At 45.3% G+C, this 16,079-nt stretch overlaps 3 non-coding genes across 3 annotated transcripts; 1 reads left to right on the top strand and 2 right to left on the bottom strand.

Moving 5' to 3' along the window:
* Positions 1–2,068: 2,068 nt before the first annotated feature.
* On the bottom strand, positions 2,069–2,140 carry TRNAC-GCA (transfer RNA cysteine (anticodon GCA)). Its single transcript has one exon. It is a non-coding gene; the product is annotated as a tRNA-Cys (tRNA).
* Positions 2,141–4,140: 2,000 nt separating this feature from the next.
* On the bottom strand, positions 4,141–4,212 carry TRNAC-GCA (transfer RNA cysteine (anticodon GCA)). Its single transcript has one exon. It is a non-coding gene; the product is annotated as a tRNA-Cys (tRNA).
* Positions 4,213–10,804: 6,592 nt separating this feature from the next.
* Positions 10,805–10,876, top strand: TRNAC-GCA (transfer RNA cysteine (anticodon GCA)). Its single transcript has one exon. It is a non-coding gene; the product is annotated as a tRNA-Cys (tRNA).
* The last annotated feature ends 5,203 nt before the right edge of the window (positions 10,877–16,079 follow it).

The raw sequence follows: 16,079 nt of genomic DNA, 5'->3' as shown, positions 1-16,079 counted from the left end.
CTTTATCCCAAGTCCCCAAAGCCTCATTCAATCAAAGTCCAGGATCTACATTAGATCCAGGTGAGGCTTCCCTCAGTTGGGAAACATATGAGCTTAAAAGACAAGGTATCCACCCCTCACACACGCAGAATCCAGTGACAGTACAGGAACACACTTACTGCAATAAACTTTTTTATTTTTTTTATTGGCTGTGTTGGGTCTTTTTTGCCGGGGGCTTTTTTTTTTAGTTGCGGTGAGTGGGGGCTACTCTTTGTTGTGGTGCACAGGTTCCTCATTGCTGTGGCTTCTTGTTGTGGAGCACAGGCTCTAGGCACGTGGGCTTCAGTAGTTGCAGCACATGGGCTCAATAGTTGTGGCTCATGGGCTCTAAAGCGCAAGCTCAATAGTTGTGGCGCACGGGCTTAGGTGCTCCGCGGCATGTGGGATCTTCCTGGAGCAGGGATCGAACCATGTCCCCTGCATTGGCAGGCAGATTCTTAACCACTGCGCCACCTAGGAAGCCCCCATAAACATTTTTATTCAAAGACTGGACAAATAGGAAGCATGCACAGTCATAGAAACTGAGTGTGCAAAAGAAACTGCTGTGCTCCCTTCTGCTTTTGGGGGCGACAGCCAGAGCCTCCTTCTAGATACTGATTTCAGTATTTGCCAGTCTTATTCACAATCGTGTGGCATAACAAGCCACCCCCAACCCATGACACACAGCAATAAGCATGTATTGTCACACCCATGGGTTTGCAGGTTGGATGTGAATCTGCTGGCCTAGGCTGGGCTTGGCCAGGTGAGTGGGCTTCAAGCTGGGGCTCTAGCCGGCCTTGGATCCTCTCAGAGGACTGGGCTGAGGGCTGGGCCTTGTGTGTTCATGCTGGGGCCCAGGCCAAAGGAGAGAAGCTTACAGGGTAAGTGCATCTCAGGGTAAGGGTGGACGTGCCAGAGGGCAAACCCAATTGTTCAGGTAGATCTCAAGGCCCTGCTTATGTCATATCTACCAACAGCCTGTTGGCCCAAACAAGTCACATGTGAACCAGTTATCAACTTACTGACTCGCAGCTCCAAATGCACCCTTCTGTATCTGCTGTGGGATAACGGGATGGATTCTTTAAGCATTTCTCCTTTAAATGAGCACCATATTAATGGCTGTCAGTAGGGGGCGCAGGAGGGACGGTGCAGGAGAAAGGGGGCTTCTCTTCCTAGTTCCCGCTGCAGGTGTTTGCTTTCCACGCCCCTCTTCCCAGCACCCCCAACCCCACTCCTGCTGCAGGTTGTGTGGTGGTGCAGGTGTGTAAGGACACCTGGTGTGCTCTATCCCAGGCACGCAGCCAGAGAACGAAATCCCTTGGTGACCTCGCAGCCCCAGCTGGGCCGGTGTCCACTCCCATAACTGCCTTCCCCAGCTACCTCTGTGCACCTGCCTGCCAGCCTCAGCTTGCCTGGGTCTGGTTCCCACATCCTCCAGGTGCGGGCACTGCACACCCCAGGCCTCACACTACCTCGTGGCTTACCTGTGTCCCCAAAGGCTGCTTCCTGCTTGCCTGGCAACCGTGAACAGGTCTGGCTGGGGCAACGTGGTGAGTGGGCCACAACCCCACCGTCCTCAACGAGGTCTGAATCCTAGCTTTGAGGAGGGGTTCCCCTTCCTAATTTGCCCTTGATTGGGCCTCTCACCCCGAGGGTACCTTTAGAGTTTTCTTTGCACCTTAATAGTTATTCCATTTCCATAGCACAATAATTATATTAAACTTCCCTTGTTTACATCACTGTGTAGTTTCTGTCCCCTGATTGGCCTAGACTGATACCGTCTGCCGACCCCAGAGGAAAGAGATGCAGAGCACACTGGCCTCCAGAAGAGAAACAGAAAGTCACAGAGCAAAAGGCATAGAAACAGACAGGTGAATTACAGCCAATAGGTCCATCTACCACACTTCACTGTGACTGGGCAGAGCAGACACCCGAAAAAACAACACGGTCTGGAGAAATATGGTGGTGAGGGCCACGGAAGACATCTTATTAAGTAGGATGTGCTACTGGGGAAGCCATTTATCGTGTTTGGCAATAAAAATGGAACACCAGGGGGCACCCGGACTCGAACCGGGGACCTCTTGATCTGCAGTCAAATGCTCTGCCCCTGAGCTACACCCCCTCTCCTGCTGGGAACGCCTCCTTACCTTATTTCATGTGTGTTACCACACCCAAGCAGCCAATAGTTACTGTAAATTTTATTCATTCCTCCTCCGCCTCTGAAACTGACACACCCACCACAAACTGATTGGAGACCATTCTTGGGCCACGAGTTCACCTTTCCAGCCCCCAGAGGTCCCTCCCTTGTCTAAGAGGCACGTTTCCACTCTAGTCGCAACCACAAGAGCAGGCCGTGGGGTAGTGAGGCACCAGCCTTGAGAACTAGGGGTTTTAGGGCCGGAACCCCGCCCCCTCCGCATCCTTCCCTCCACCCCCTGCTCCTCTGCTCTGCCCCATCCCCCCCAGCCTTAGCCTCCTTCCTTCACTGACCCCCCCATCGCACGCGCCACTCTCCTCCGCTGTCCCCGGCCTGGTCCCCGCCCGAGGCAGTGTCCTGGGGGCTGGGCTGGACCGAGGGGAGACCGCGCCCGAGAGGTCCAACCCCTGACTCCTTCGGCAGCGCAACCCAGGAAGCTGAGCTGAGGCATAAAGACTGTTACTTGGGGGTCCACAGCCCGGGACCGCGGGGCCCTGATGTGTGGTCAGAGAGCTCTCTTTCCCTGAGCCCCATGGCGGGAGGGCCCGGGCTGGGTGTGTGCCTCCTCCCTCCGCAGACCTCCAGGGACCCCACAGCAGGTCCACAATGTGGAATATTACTCAGCGATGAAAAGCAATGAGCTATCAAGACACGAAAAGACGTGGAGGAACAGTAAACGCATATTACTAGGCTACACATCGTATACCTCCGACTCCATGACATTCTGGAAAAGGCAAAATTGTGAAGGCCGCAAGCAGATGAGTGGTTGCCAGGGATTTGTTGGGGAGGGAGAGAGGGATGAATAAGTATAGGGGGTGGATTTTTAGGGCAGCAAAACTATTCCGTAGGAGATTGAAATTGTGGGTATGTGACATTATGCATTTGTCAAAACCCACAAAACTATACAACACAAAGCGTGAACCTTAATGTTAACCATGGACTTCGGTTAATAACAATGTATCAATATTCGCTATTTTTATCAAATGTCACACTCATGCAAAATATTAATGATAGGGGCAGTTGGGAGGGGGCAGCTGAGGTGAGGGGTTTGAGGGGAACTCTACTTTCTGCTCAGTTTTTCTGTAGACCTAAGACCTAAGACCTTCTAAAAAATAAAATCTATTAATTTTTTTTAAGTGACAGCAGGTAGGGCTACCTGGACTATGAATCAGAGACCATGTTTAGATGATCTACCTGTGAGCTATTATTATCTAAAAAGCACCTTTCCACCCATACTGTTATCCTGGACTGTAACTCAGCCAGCCACCCAGGTATTCGTGGCCTTCCATGAACCTGGGGGTCTGCCCCGTGGCAGACGCACACCTTTCCTGCCAGGTCTCCTTCCCATCCTCTCCCTCCTTGCCCACCTGGCAGCTTCTCAGGCCCCTGCAGAGGGCACTGGCTTTGTAATCACACATGCTTAGGCAAAATAGCCTTTAGAATCATCCAGTATCGTCTTCCCCCTAATGTGTCTGTCCGATCAGCTAGTGCTTGTCAGGTAGGAAGAGGTGGGAGGAAGAGCAGAAAATGTGTTGTTTTTCAAATAAAAGTACCCAGATCCCTCCTGATAGTCTCTGGGGCACAGCTGCTAATTCAGTTGGCTCCCTGGACCTTCCTGCCTATTAACTCACTTGAAAAGAGAAATAGTAAATAGGAGAGCAGACCAAACCCACATTTCTCTTGGGGTCAAGACAAAACCTCTAATTCTGGATGAGGAAATCTTCCAACCATTTCCTGAGTCCAGAGATGACATTTCCTACCTTTTCTCTCCTTTCCTCTCCTGTCTGCTAAGCCCCTGTAGCAAAGAAGCCAAATTTAAAGAGCCACCTAACTCTTTAAAGAGCCCCCTAATTCAGGGGGTTGGTGGTACTGAGGAGGTCTACAGTGACCACCTGTGTGGATTCAGGATGGAAAGAAAAATCAGCAGGGGGCACCCAGATTTGAACTGGGGACCTCTTGATCTGCAGTCAAATGCTCTACCCCTGAGCTATACCCCCATAGCTAGTACAGGTTCTTAACTTCTATCATTTCACTATGTCACAATACCCACATATGCAGTACACTGCAATCACCAGCCATTCTCAGCCAGCCGGCGAGAACCTGCAGAACTGCATCCCTTAGTGACACCCTCTGGTCACCAACCTCCCCTGCATCTCCCACAGAAGTGCTTACTTCTTGTTGGATGGTTCCTCTACAGGCTATATGTCAGCTGTTTTTTTTTTTTTTCTTCTGTGTGAAACTAATTATCCCTTATCCATCTGCTTTTTGCCCTGTGGATTCATACCTTTTTATTGCTTTATTATAATTAGGAAAATGTTCTTTTAAAAAATTGTAAAAGTGAAAATATAGACATAATAAAGTAAACTTAACTAGCTTTGACAGATATGCATTTTAGCAGGGAAAAAAACCCCCACAATTTTCCCCCCATGGAAGTAAAAAGCTCAAACCATATCTCCAAACTCCACAGCCTCAAATGTACTGTTTGCACTGTTAAATGTATAGGGTTTTGTTTTGTTTTTTTTTTTAATTTTACTGGAGTATAGTTGACTTACAATGTTGTGTTAGTTTTAGGCACATAGCTGCATAGGGTTTTAAAAAACATAAATATTCTGATTAAACCCAGGATAGTCATAATTACTAAGAATTGTTCAAAATTGTATATTTCCTCATTGTTTCTAAATTAGGTACTTTCTTCCCCTGCTATTTGTGTGTTACTTATAAAATAAGTTGTAGCTAAGAATTGTAATCCAAAGCATTAAGCACTGCTGGTAAACATATCCTTTTAGCTGTGTAGAGCCATGAACCATGCATTTAAAAATTTTTAAAAATTTGATGCTTTGGTGAGATGCACAATTGAATAATAAAGTTGTCTTTACTGATATTTTAAAACATGATAAAAATAAATATTTTTTAGGTATGAAGAAAATTAACCTCTGATCTAGAATTCTGAACCCAGGTAAATGAACATTCAAGCAAAGACCAGTATGGCTGGAGGCAAGTTTCGGCCCCGCAGTAGGATGAATCAGCATCTGAGCCCATCTGGCCACGCACCATCAGGACCTGCAGTCAAGGCCCTACTGTCTGTCCCCCACCAAACCCACTGTCACACTCTCCTGACAGGTCTCCATTCTTCCCGTCCATCTGTTTCCACTGGGCACCAACAGAATCTTTTCAAACATGAGTCGGAGTCTGTGTCCCGGGTGGTTCTGTAGCTCCCCGCTCTGCTCGGAATGAAATCCAAGTCCATACTCCTTGGAACCCACAGGAGCTGGCTCTGAATGCTTCTCCCGTCCATCCCTTCCTTTCTTGTCCCCGGCACTTGCCTTCAGTCAGAACTGGCTTTGCTGTCCCTTCAAAGCGTCAACCACACTCCACTTCAGAGCCTGGCACCCATCCCTGGACTCAGGCCAGGGTCCCTTCCCATCACTCACGGCTCCATCCGGCGTCCGCTCAGCAGCAAGGCCTCCTCTGGCCGCTTTGTCTAAATTGCGTCACATCACTTTTCAGCCCCTTGCTCTGTTTTCACTTTTTTTCACAGCCCCTATTATGACCTGCATCACAGCAATATATATTTTTGTTAATTATCTGTCACCCTCATTGCGGTGGAAGCTCCAGGAAGGCAGTCCCTTCATCTATTTTCTTCCATGTGCCTGGTGCTTAGTGAGCTCTCAAAACTATTTGTTGAATAAATGGATGAACAAACATTAAGCAAAGAAACAGATCAACATGCAGACAAAAAAGATCACCCTCACCAATAGGGTGAGCAGCCGCCAATCTGCGGAGGGGCTGAGCAGAACACAAAGGTGGAGGCAGGCTGAACCTGCTCTCTGCTTGAGCTGGGACATCACTTTCTCCTGCCTTCAGACATCAGTGCTCCTGATTCTCTGGCTTCTGGACTCAGACCAGACCTTACACTATTGGCTACCCTGGCTCTCAGGCCTCCACGTTTGGCCTGGAACCATACCACCTGCTTTCCTGGACCTCCAGCTTGCAGAGGGCAGATGGTGGAACCTCTCAGCCTCCGTAATCACTGAGTCAATTCCTCATAATAAATCTCTTTCTATATATAACTGTATGCATCCTATTGGTTCTGTTTCTCTGGAGAACCCTGAATAATACAGTGACTCCATGTCCTATTTTGCTTGGGACAGTCCCAGCTGATGCTTGTGGTCCCAGCATCAGTATGAATAGCATCCCCTTTCGCAAAGGTCTCCTGGTTGGATGATAAACATATGGTTCTCCGACACATGATGAAAGTGGAATTACAAACTAGTGGGGAAAGTGCCAAACTATTCAACAAATGGTACTGAAATAACTGGTTTCCGTATGAAAAACAACAACTACGATTTGAAAACCTTCACCACACAGAAAGGTAGATTCCAGATGAATTAAAAATCTAAATGTGAAAAAAATTTTTAATTAACTGAATTAAAAATAGGAAACTTTCAGGAACAGTTCTTGGAGCTTTCTGAGATACTGTTCCCGGGTCACAGTCCTCAAATTTGGCTCAAATAAAATTTTCCACTTCTTTCATTAAAAAAAAAAAAAGACTATACTCTCAGGGAAGCAAAGGATTTCTTAAACACAAAATACATACTATCTCTTAAAAAAAGATAGATCAATTTGTTTTTATCAAAAGAAAAAGTAAAATATAATATTTTAAGACGAGTAACAGTTGTTTCTCCATGGTGGGAGGCATGATACCATTCGTGGTCTTTCACGGAATTATCTTCACCTGGCTTAATGACAGCTGGCTTGAATCATAGGTCAGATTTCCAAATCCAGTTATTTCATTTCATATTCTTTATTTCTGCTAAGTCATGATAACTTAAAAGTCATAAGGTATAGTAGCAAGTGTTTGGTGATCCTGGCAGATAATTATGGTTATTCCAATTTATCACGAAAGACTGCTTTCTACACTCACTCAGATACAAGGTTGGCAAGTGCATGGTCCTTAAACCTGGGAGTTAAGTATGCCAATATGGTAGACAGCAGTGAATGGACTTCTAGTCCACTCTGGCTTTGGGAGGGATTTCCTTAGATTCTTTTGCAGCATTTGGATGTGGTTTTCAAATATGCCTAGTAACACACCATTACTTCCTGTCTGCTGTGAGTGAAGAATCATGCACAGGGAATAAGCTAAACACAACTATTGAATTATCATGCCACAAACAGATCTTCTTAACCAAACAACAAAAAAGCATGGGATCAAAGCTCTGGAGTGATAGATTCTGGATATTCAAGACATTTGTACACTTGAGATATTCCACTTGAGCCGAGTGCCTCAATGCCATAGAAGTGAGCCTTCTCAGCCTTTTGAAGAAATGTTTTCATCTTCTCTCATTTCAAAAACTAATGCAAGCACTCTTAGCAGCCAACATATGTCAGTGTGGAAATGCAGAATCAGGTATTCGCTCCCCATTTCTTTGACCAGGATGCTAAAATGATAGCCCCTGGGGGCGGCTGTCAGTCCCTGGTGTTCCTTGTCCTGTAGCTACATCACTCCAACCTCTGCCTCTGTCTCCACATGGTCCTCTTTCTGTTTGTGTGTCTGTCTCTTCTCCTTTTTTTATAAGGACATCGGTCATTGGATTAGAATCCACCCTAATCCAGTATGACCTCATCTTAACTAATTACTGATTATATCTGCAAAGGCCCTATTTCTTAATTAATCTTTTTTTTTTATTTTTTTAATTTTTTTTTGGGGGGGGTACACCAGGTTCAATCAACTGTTTTTATACACATATCCCCATATTCCCTCCCTTCCTTGACGCCCCCCACCTCGAGTCCCCCCCACCCTCCCTGCCCCAGTCCTCTAAGGCATCTTCCATCCTCGAGTTGGACTCCCTTTGTTATACAACTTCCCACTGACTATTTTACAGTTGGTAGTATATATATGTCTGTGCTACTCTCTCGCTTCTTCTCAGTTTCCCCTTCACCCCCCGCCCCCTCCCATACCTCGAGTTCTCCAGTCCATTCTCTGTATCTGCTTCCTTGTTCTTGTCACTGAGTTCATCAGTACCATTTTTAGATTCCATATATGTGAGTTAGCATACAATATTTGTCCTTCTCTTTCTGACTTACTTCACTCTGTATGACAGATTGTAGTTCTATCCACCTCATTACATATAGCTCCATCTCATCCCTTTTTATAGCTGAGTAACATTCCATTGTATATATATGCCACATCTTCTGTATCCATTCATTTGTTGATGGGCATTTAGGTTGCTTCCACGTCCTGGCTATTGTAAAGAGTGCTGCAATAAACTTTATGGTACAAGTTTCTTTTGGGATTATGGTTTTCTTTGGGTATATGAAAGGCCCTATTTCTAAATAGGTCACTTTCACAAGTACCGGGCTTAGCACTTCAACATATCTTTTGGGGGGCACAATTCAACCCAAAAGGCTTGCCTGCTCCTTAGACACACAGAAGCAGCAGTGAGCTCCTGGAGTCTGATATGTGGTGTCAAGAGTAAAAGGTACCCTTTAGGGGTTGTTGACAGGCAAGGGCTTGTGGCTCAGGGGCAAAGCTTTCTGGCTACAGATCAAGATGTCACTGGTTCAAATTCACATCCACCTTGTTTATTCCCTACTGTTCCTCACGAAGGTGCCTGAGAAAGTGAACATGAGCTCACAGGGAGAAAATAAAAATCTGCTCAAATAACATCGATGCACTGCAGCTGTAAAATGTCAAAACAATCCTCTTAGAGAAAGAGAAGGTTCTTCTCTAAAGCCAGAGACTATTAGAAACTTTGCCGCGTGCAATTTTATCAGTAAGAATGAAACAGCTCACTTTTGCTGGAGCTGATCTAATTCACCCTGAGTCCCCAGGGCCCAGTGCAGTTTCCAGCTCATGGCAAGGGCTCAAAGACATTTGTTTCACAAGTACGTGCCCATTTATTCTCCTCAAAGAGCACTGAAAGCTCAGCTTCTGCTGACGGTTCCACGATGCTCAGCACACAGTGGGGCCCTAAGAAGTGAAAGTTGAATAAAAGCTCCAAGAAACCTCCCAAGTCAAGGATGTGGCTGCATCTCTAGAGAACTTCGTGCTTGCACATTTCAACATGGATACTCTCCTTTGTGGGGCCAAAGATACCCTCTTGTCCTCTGTTTCCTCATCTGTAATATAGGAGTACTAACACAACCCCCTGGGGCTGGGATTTTCTGAGATGAACTGGGATCTTCAGCTCGAATTGGGCTGCTCTGGATGGAAGAGGTGGGTCTGCTCCTTGACTCATTTGAAGGAGTTTTCCCCATATTGGGGGGGGGGGGAGGGGCAGAAGCTTCTTAAGATTTAGTTTCCTAAACAGTAAACGGGGAAGAGGACTAATCCAGGACAAAGAAGACCACCCCAGGGGTTCCCAGCAGGCACTGGGAGGAAAGGGAGAGGGTCTCAGGACACCCGACTTTGGTGTAACAGAGGCACCAGTGCCCAGTAAACACACAGAAGAAGCAACGGTGAACAGGCGCCCTGGGTTTGGTGGGAGTGTGAAGGGGCTTGGTCACAGATGTGTGGACCTGGAGCAGTGGTTCTCAAAGCATGGCCCCGGACTAGTAGCATCAGCGTTACCTGAGAACTTGCTAATCAGAAACCTTCAGGGTGGAGCCCAGTCATCTTTGTTTCAACAAGCCCTCCAGGTGATTTCGATGCACCCTAAAAGTAAGAACCACGGGTCTAGAGCAGAGTTCAGAGGACAAGCAGTCTGATCGTGGTCCCTGGTTTCCATCCTGACTCTGCGGACCAGCTCTGGCCTCACCCTGGGGCAAGCGATAGAATTCCCAGCCCATCCTCTTCTTGGGTGTTTCAGTACCTAAATCTTCCTGCAGGTGGCGCAAAAGGACACCGATGCAGATCTGTAGCAGATGTTTCTCAAAGTGGGATCTCCTGACCCTCTATAAAGAGCTTGTTCCTAACCCCAGATCGAATCTGTGTGTTTTACAAGCTCCCAAGATGATTCCTAAGCACAGGAAATCTGAGGACTGGCCCAAAGGGTGCAGTTCACGCACCAGGTCAACTCCTGGTGTCCCCATTATCTTTCCCTTGTGGTTCTTGAGCTGCATGGGACACGGCTCTGCTAAGCCCACATTCCAGTCCCCTGATGGTCCCGAGTCTGCATAAATCTATTCATAGGCTCCCGTTATGTAGCCTTTACATTTTTTGATGGATGGAAGATAGGGACAAGGGGAAGATATGAGGGTCATTGGTTTAGTTACAGGGTCCTGAACCCAAAGTCAGGAGGCTGGATTCAGGTCCTGAGCCTATCTGTAAGGAGCTGTGTGTGCTTGGGCAGACCAGTAATCCTGAATCTCTCTTTTCAGGTCCCATTGTGAAGGGTACAGACCAGTGACCCTGAAGGCCCTTCCTGCTATAAATATCTATGTCCGTGCTTTTCCAGAAAGAGCAGGGAGGTGGCTACAGGGAGGGGGAAGCTGTTGCTTGTTTTGCATCAAGGAAGTAAAATTATAGTGAGGCCAGCTTGGCAGCTTCCAGCAGGCTGAGCCTGATGAACATCTGTGGCAAAAATTTATAGGACTGTTGGGCGTGGCTACACAGGTAAAAGGTAGTATTAAGGCCTTATACCCATGTCAGGGGGTATAGCTCAGGGGTAGAGCATTTGACTGCAGATCAAGAGGTCCCTGGTTCAAGTCCAGGTGCCCCCTGCTGTCCCTTACTTTTGCTAGCTGGAGCAGGTGTTGAAGATTCAGCTCCTTTCCCTAATCCCAGGCCTTCAGGTTACTGAGCCTTCTCAAATATGGGGAAAAGTCTGGGGTAACTTAAAACCCTGTTACTGAACACAGCTACCCCAGAGTGATAAGTTCCTCCAACTCTGACTTTTTAATTTCACTTACCACAGGTCTTGTTCTACATAGGCTTGTTTCTACATGTTTTCATTGCCCTAAATCAGTGCTGTGCTGGTAAGTGTTTAACAACCAGCTCTTACAGGGGAGGGGCAGCACTGATTTGTAGTGTTTTCCAACTTCATGGTGTAAATAATCTCATCAATTTCAAGCCACAAACATAAGATCACTGATCATGGAGTTGGGAAGACATGCTCACAAATGACTCTCTGGTGCAAGCCAGCAGAAGCACACCAGGACCCTAATCCATCTTCCCTGGAGCAGCATGGGCTCTGTGACCCCCCACTCTATCCTCACAATGCTTACAGACATCACAGCAGTGGATGTTATAGAATCGCCCATTTACTTAAGACATATTTGAGTCCTAATCAGTGCCAGACATAGGAAAGGCAGAGCTCAGCAAGAACTGTCTGTGGTGAGAAAAGGGGTCAAATGAAGAAATGGTCAAGTGAACAATATGGACAGCTAGGCAAAAGAAGTGTGCTAATTTAAAATGAAAAGATTTCTGTAACCAGCAATATGCTAGCCTTGATTTTCTAAAACTCCTCCTACCTCAGAATACCCAGAAATACAAGGTAAAGACAACAAATATCCAGTCGGAGGTCTAGCTGAGCTCTCACAGCAGTAAAGAGCTCTTAGGGGTGTGGTGGGGGATGAACTAAAACCCCTCAAGAATGCCTGTGGTGGTTGTGGTGAGACAACCTACTTGCTTGAATCTTAATAGCCATGTGAGTCCAGGAGCTTAGGTTTTGGCCCTGGGATTCCCTTTCCTCATATTGAGTCAGACTCTTAGAGAGCAACATTATTAGTAAAAGGGTGGACTAGCAAAACACTAGCACAAGATGATAAGAGGCCTTTCTCTTCTCAGGAGGGAGGGAGCATCTCCCCTGAGAATTCATAACCACAGATTTATTCTCACACTTGTTAGGGCCTTGAATTTACACTACTTGCATGGTTCAGAAACTGCCCAAGCTGAAAGTGAACATTAAAAAGTGGGCTCAGGCTGACAATGATTCTGGAGTACCCAGAAGAAGCAAACACAGACGCTTAAGGGCATGCCTGCAAGAGGTCACACAGAATTCCATTGATGAAGCCTGCCTTAAGATGAGCTCGCAGTTCAAAAAAATAAAATATGTGAGGAATCAGTCTACCATGAGTGAAAACCATCAGACAAAATAAAGAATGTCACATAACAGAATTATCAAATAGACACTATTAATTATGATTAAAGTTATTAAAGCTATAAGGAATTGAATATATGAGAATATATGATTTTTAACAAGATGAAGCAGATTCATTTAAAATGAAAAATACAATCACTGAAATTAACAGTTTAAGAGAGATTAGACAGAGAGAGAGAGAGAGAGAGAAGAGAGATCTGGGAGTGAATGAAATATAAATCTTAAAAAATTACCAAGAATGAAGCAGAGATCTAAAAAAATGCAAAACATAAAGAAGTGGCTAAGATAGGTGGAGAATAGAATTAAAAGTTCTAACAAATATCACATATGAATCCTACAAAGAGAAAACATAATGGAGGAGAGGCAATATTGAAAGACATAATATCTAAGAATTTTCCAGACTTGTACAAAAACACAATATCTCAGGTTTAGGAATCATGAGTTCTGAGAAAGATAAATCAAAATAAATCCACACCTAGGTACATTGCAGAGAAACTTCTTAATACCATAGACAAAGGGATGATCTTAAAAGTAGCCAGACAGATGCAAATAATAATAATTAGACTGACATCAGACTTTTCAACAGAAGCAATGAAAGTTGGAAGACAATGGAATAAAATATTAAGAGTGTGAAAGAGAATAACTCCCCTAGAATTCTCTACTCAGCTCAACTATCATTCAGGAGCAAGAGAAAAATAAGATATTTAACTGAAATTGTTTACATCTAACATATCCCTGCTGTAAGGACTTTTAAAAGTTGTACTTCAGAAAGAAAAACATGGAACCCAGAAGAAAAGAAGAAGAAAAAAAAAGTGAACAAAGATACTAGTGACATGTTGGTAAACCTAAACATCATAGATTATATAAATTAGTATACTAAACTCCTTCTATTATTTGGAAGGAGGGTGGACTATAAAATATAGTTAGACTATATTAAAACAAATATGTGTGTAAAATTTTAAAGAGTAACCTCTAAAAGCATAGAAAAGGAAGGCATAAATCTCAAATCAGTAGAGTAAAACAAGGTGAGTAAAGAAAAATTAATCAATCCAATAGAAGGAAAGAATGGAAAAAGGCATAGAAAAAATCATTATCAATAGAAAGCATAAAATAAGATGGTAGGGATGAATTAAAACATTATTAATCACAATAAATGTAAATAGACTACTAGCCAATTAATATAGAGATTGTTGTATTGGGTAATATGACAATAACAAAATCTAGCTACATGCTCTTATAAAACACACACCAGAAACATAAATATCCAGAAAGTTTGAAGGTACTAGGATGAGAGAAGATAGACTAAACAAATACTATCCAAAATAAAGTTAGTATTGCAATATCAAATCAGACAAAATGGAGTATAGATTAAAAGTATTATTAGGGATAAGGAGAGTTAATTCATAATAACAAAATAAACACTTTTCCAGGAAAATACAATTCTGAATTTGTATACACAGTCTCAAATATGTAAAGCAAAAATTGTCAGAAATACAGGAAGAAATCGACAAACGCAAAATATTGATAGATTTTAACAGATCTTTGTCAGCAACTGATAGATCAAAAGGTCAAAAAATAAAAAGATATAGAAGACGTAAATAACACAACACGAGCTTGATTTAATAGACCTAAGTAGATCCCTACGACCTACATTAGAATATATATACTCTTTTAAAGCAAACATAGAACATTTTGAAACATTTCTTGCATAACTTGGCCACAAAGCACATATCAGAAAATCCTAAAAAAAATCAACATCATATACTACATTCTTTCTACTGAAAGGAAAAACTCAGTAAGAAAAAGTTAAAAATTTAAAAGACCCATACATTTGGAAACTAAAAAGTACTTTTAAATAACCTCATAGATAGAAAAAGAAATAACAAAAATCAGAAAAGATTTAAGTACTCAAATTGATTGCAGCCATTTTCACAAGAAGTAGACAGCACCTTTACAGGAAGCTAGCTAAATTGTTTGGGAAAACTGTTGCCGGCTAGTTCACCAAAAGTCAATTCACAGAATGAACAGAGAGCCAAAAGCCAAAAACTGAACATCAAGTTGCTGAAAAACCAATTTGAATTATTGAAAATCTTTAAAAAATATTTTCCATCTTCATTGGTCCCTTTCTCTATCCAGAACTGCCAAATAAACACTTTGAACTAAATTTAGAACAGTTCTCCACAATCACTTTGCAATGCAGATTCAGAGGCCAGGGTGGATGCAGGCACGGGGTGGGAGGTACAACTAAAATTTGGGGGTAGGAAGGAGGTTTCTCAGTCACTGGGAGAATTGGCCATTTGCAAACTGATTTTCAGCAAACTGGTCATTCAGCAAATAGGATGCTGGTGAATTGCTCTAAGCAATTGCTGACCCAGAGTCTACAGATGGGACCTGAGCCTGGTCAGGTAAGGGGGAGGTTGAGTCACAGAAGTGCCAAGACTCTGTAGATGTGAAAAGAAAGGTGTGTCTTTCTTGGGTAGAGATACTACTTTTTTTTTTTTTTTAAATTAAGGGGTTTTAAAGTTTAGGGATTCTGAGACTGAGGGTGGCATGTGGGCACAAGCTGGAAGAGGGGACATCTATAAGCAGGAAGCTGACCTCAGCAAGAAGATGGGACACAGGCGCAAAGCACAGGTGAGGCACTTACCAAGGTGCACTGTGGCCTTTAGGAATCCTGAGAACAGATGCTTAACTTTAAACCGTCCTTTTCCACCGCGTGAAATCTTGTGGTATCTTCAGATCCTCAGGACGTGGGCTACACAGACACGGGTCCTGTGTCAGTGATCCCTTGGGCGTGGAGAAGGGGGCTTTACCCAGGTGTGGGGCTGGGCGGTGACTGAGAGGGGTCTCCCATGGCCTTTCCTTGGAGGCCAGGCCAAGGCTGTCAACACTGTATCCCAAAGTTCTGTGAGGTGACCAGCAGCAAGGCCAACGGAGACCCACGGCAGGACTGAGGGGTTGCAGGGACCACCATTGGCATTGCTGGGCAAGAAATTCCCTTTCTGCAGAGAGTCCCGAGGAAGAGAGCTGTGGGGGCGCGGGCACCGGGAAGGGCTCTCTGGGTGGCAGGCGGCACCTCCTCTTTGGACCCTGGCTTCCTCTGCCCCCATAAGCCTCTGTCTCACAGAGCAGATTTGCCCCAGAAGCCCACCTTCTCGGAGCTGTCCTAACAGGGGTCCTCCAGACCAGGAATGAGGCTCGTTGGGCTCAGCCGGGGCCCTCTCCCGCGAGTCCGCCACTCTCCCCCTGCCCCGCTGCGTCCTTTCGGACCTGGAGAGCGGGGGGCTCACGCTTCGTTCACTCATCACATTTATTTGAGGGCCAACTAAGTGGCATGAACTTCTGGGGTTACCACAATCAACAAAACAGACCAGCAAACAGTCACAGATACAGTGGCACACGGGTCAATGCTATGGCGAGCGCGGGAGCGGGGTGACAGATCTGAGCATGCGCCGGGGTCTGACAGCCTCTGGGACCCACACTCTACCCCAGCCGAGTGGGCCTGCCTGCAGCCCCTCCGCACCTCTCGGGACCCGCTTCCCCCACGCCTTCCCGGCAGCCCTAGTCACGGTCAGTTTACGGGGTGCGTCCTCTGGGAGAGGCGGGTCCCATTTAATCCGAGCATCCCCACCTGGCAGATGGGATGCGCTCAGTAAATGTTGGATGAAAGAATGGGTGGGTGTGTAGATGGATGTGTGGATGGATGGATGGATGGATGGGGAGATGGATGGGTTTACACGGGCAAGCACACCGCAAGCTAGCCACCCGGCAGATCCTGGCGTCAAGCCCCTCCTGGCAGCTTCTCCTGGTCGCGGCTGAACCAG

This window comes from Hippopotamus amphibius, chromosome 4 (genome assembly GCF_030028045.1).
Source record: "Hippopotamus amphibius kiboko isolate mHipAmp2 chromosome 4, mHipAmp2.hap2, whole genome shotgun sequence".
In the NCBI taxonomy this organism is placed as follows: Eukaryota; Metazoa; Chordata; class Mammalia; order Artiodactyla; family Hippopotamidae; genus Hippopotamus; species Hippopotamus amphibius.
The sequence above is the reverse complement of the archived record's forward strand: the minus strand, read 5'-3'. Positions and strand labels throughout refer to the sequence as shown.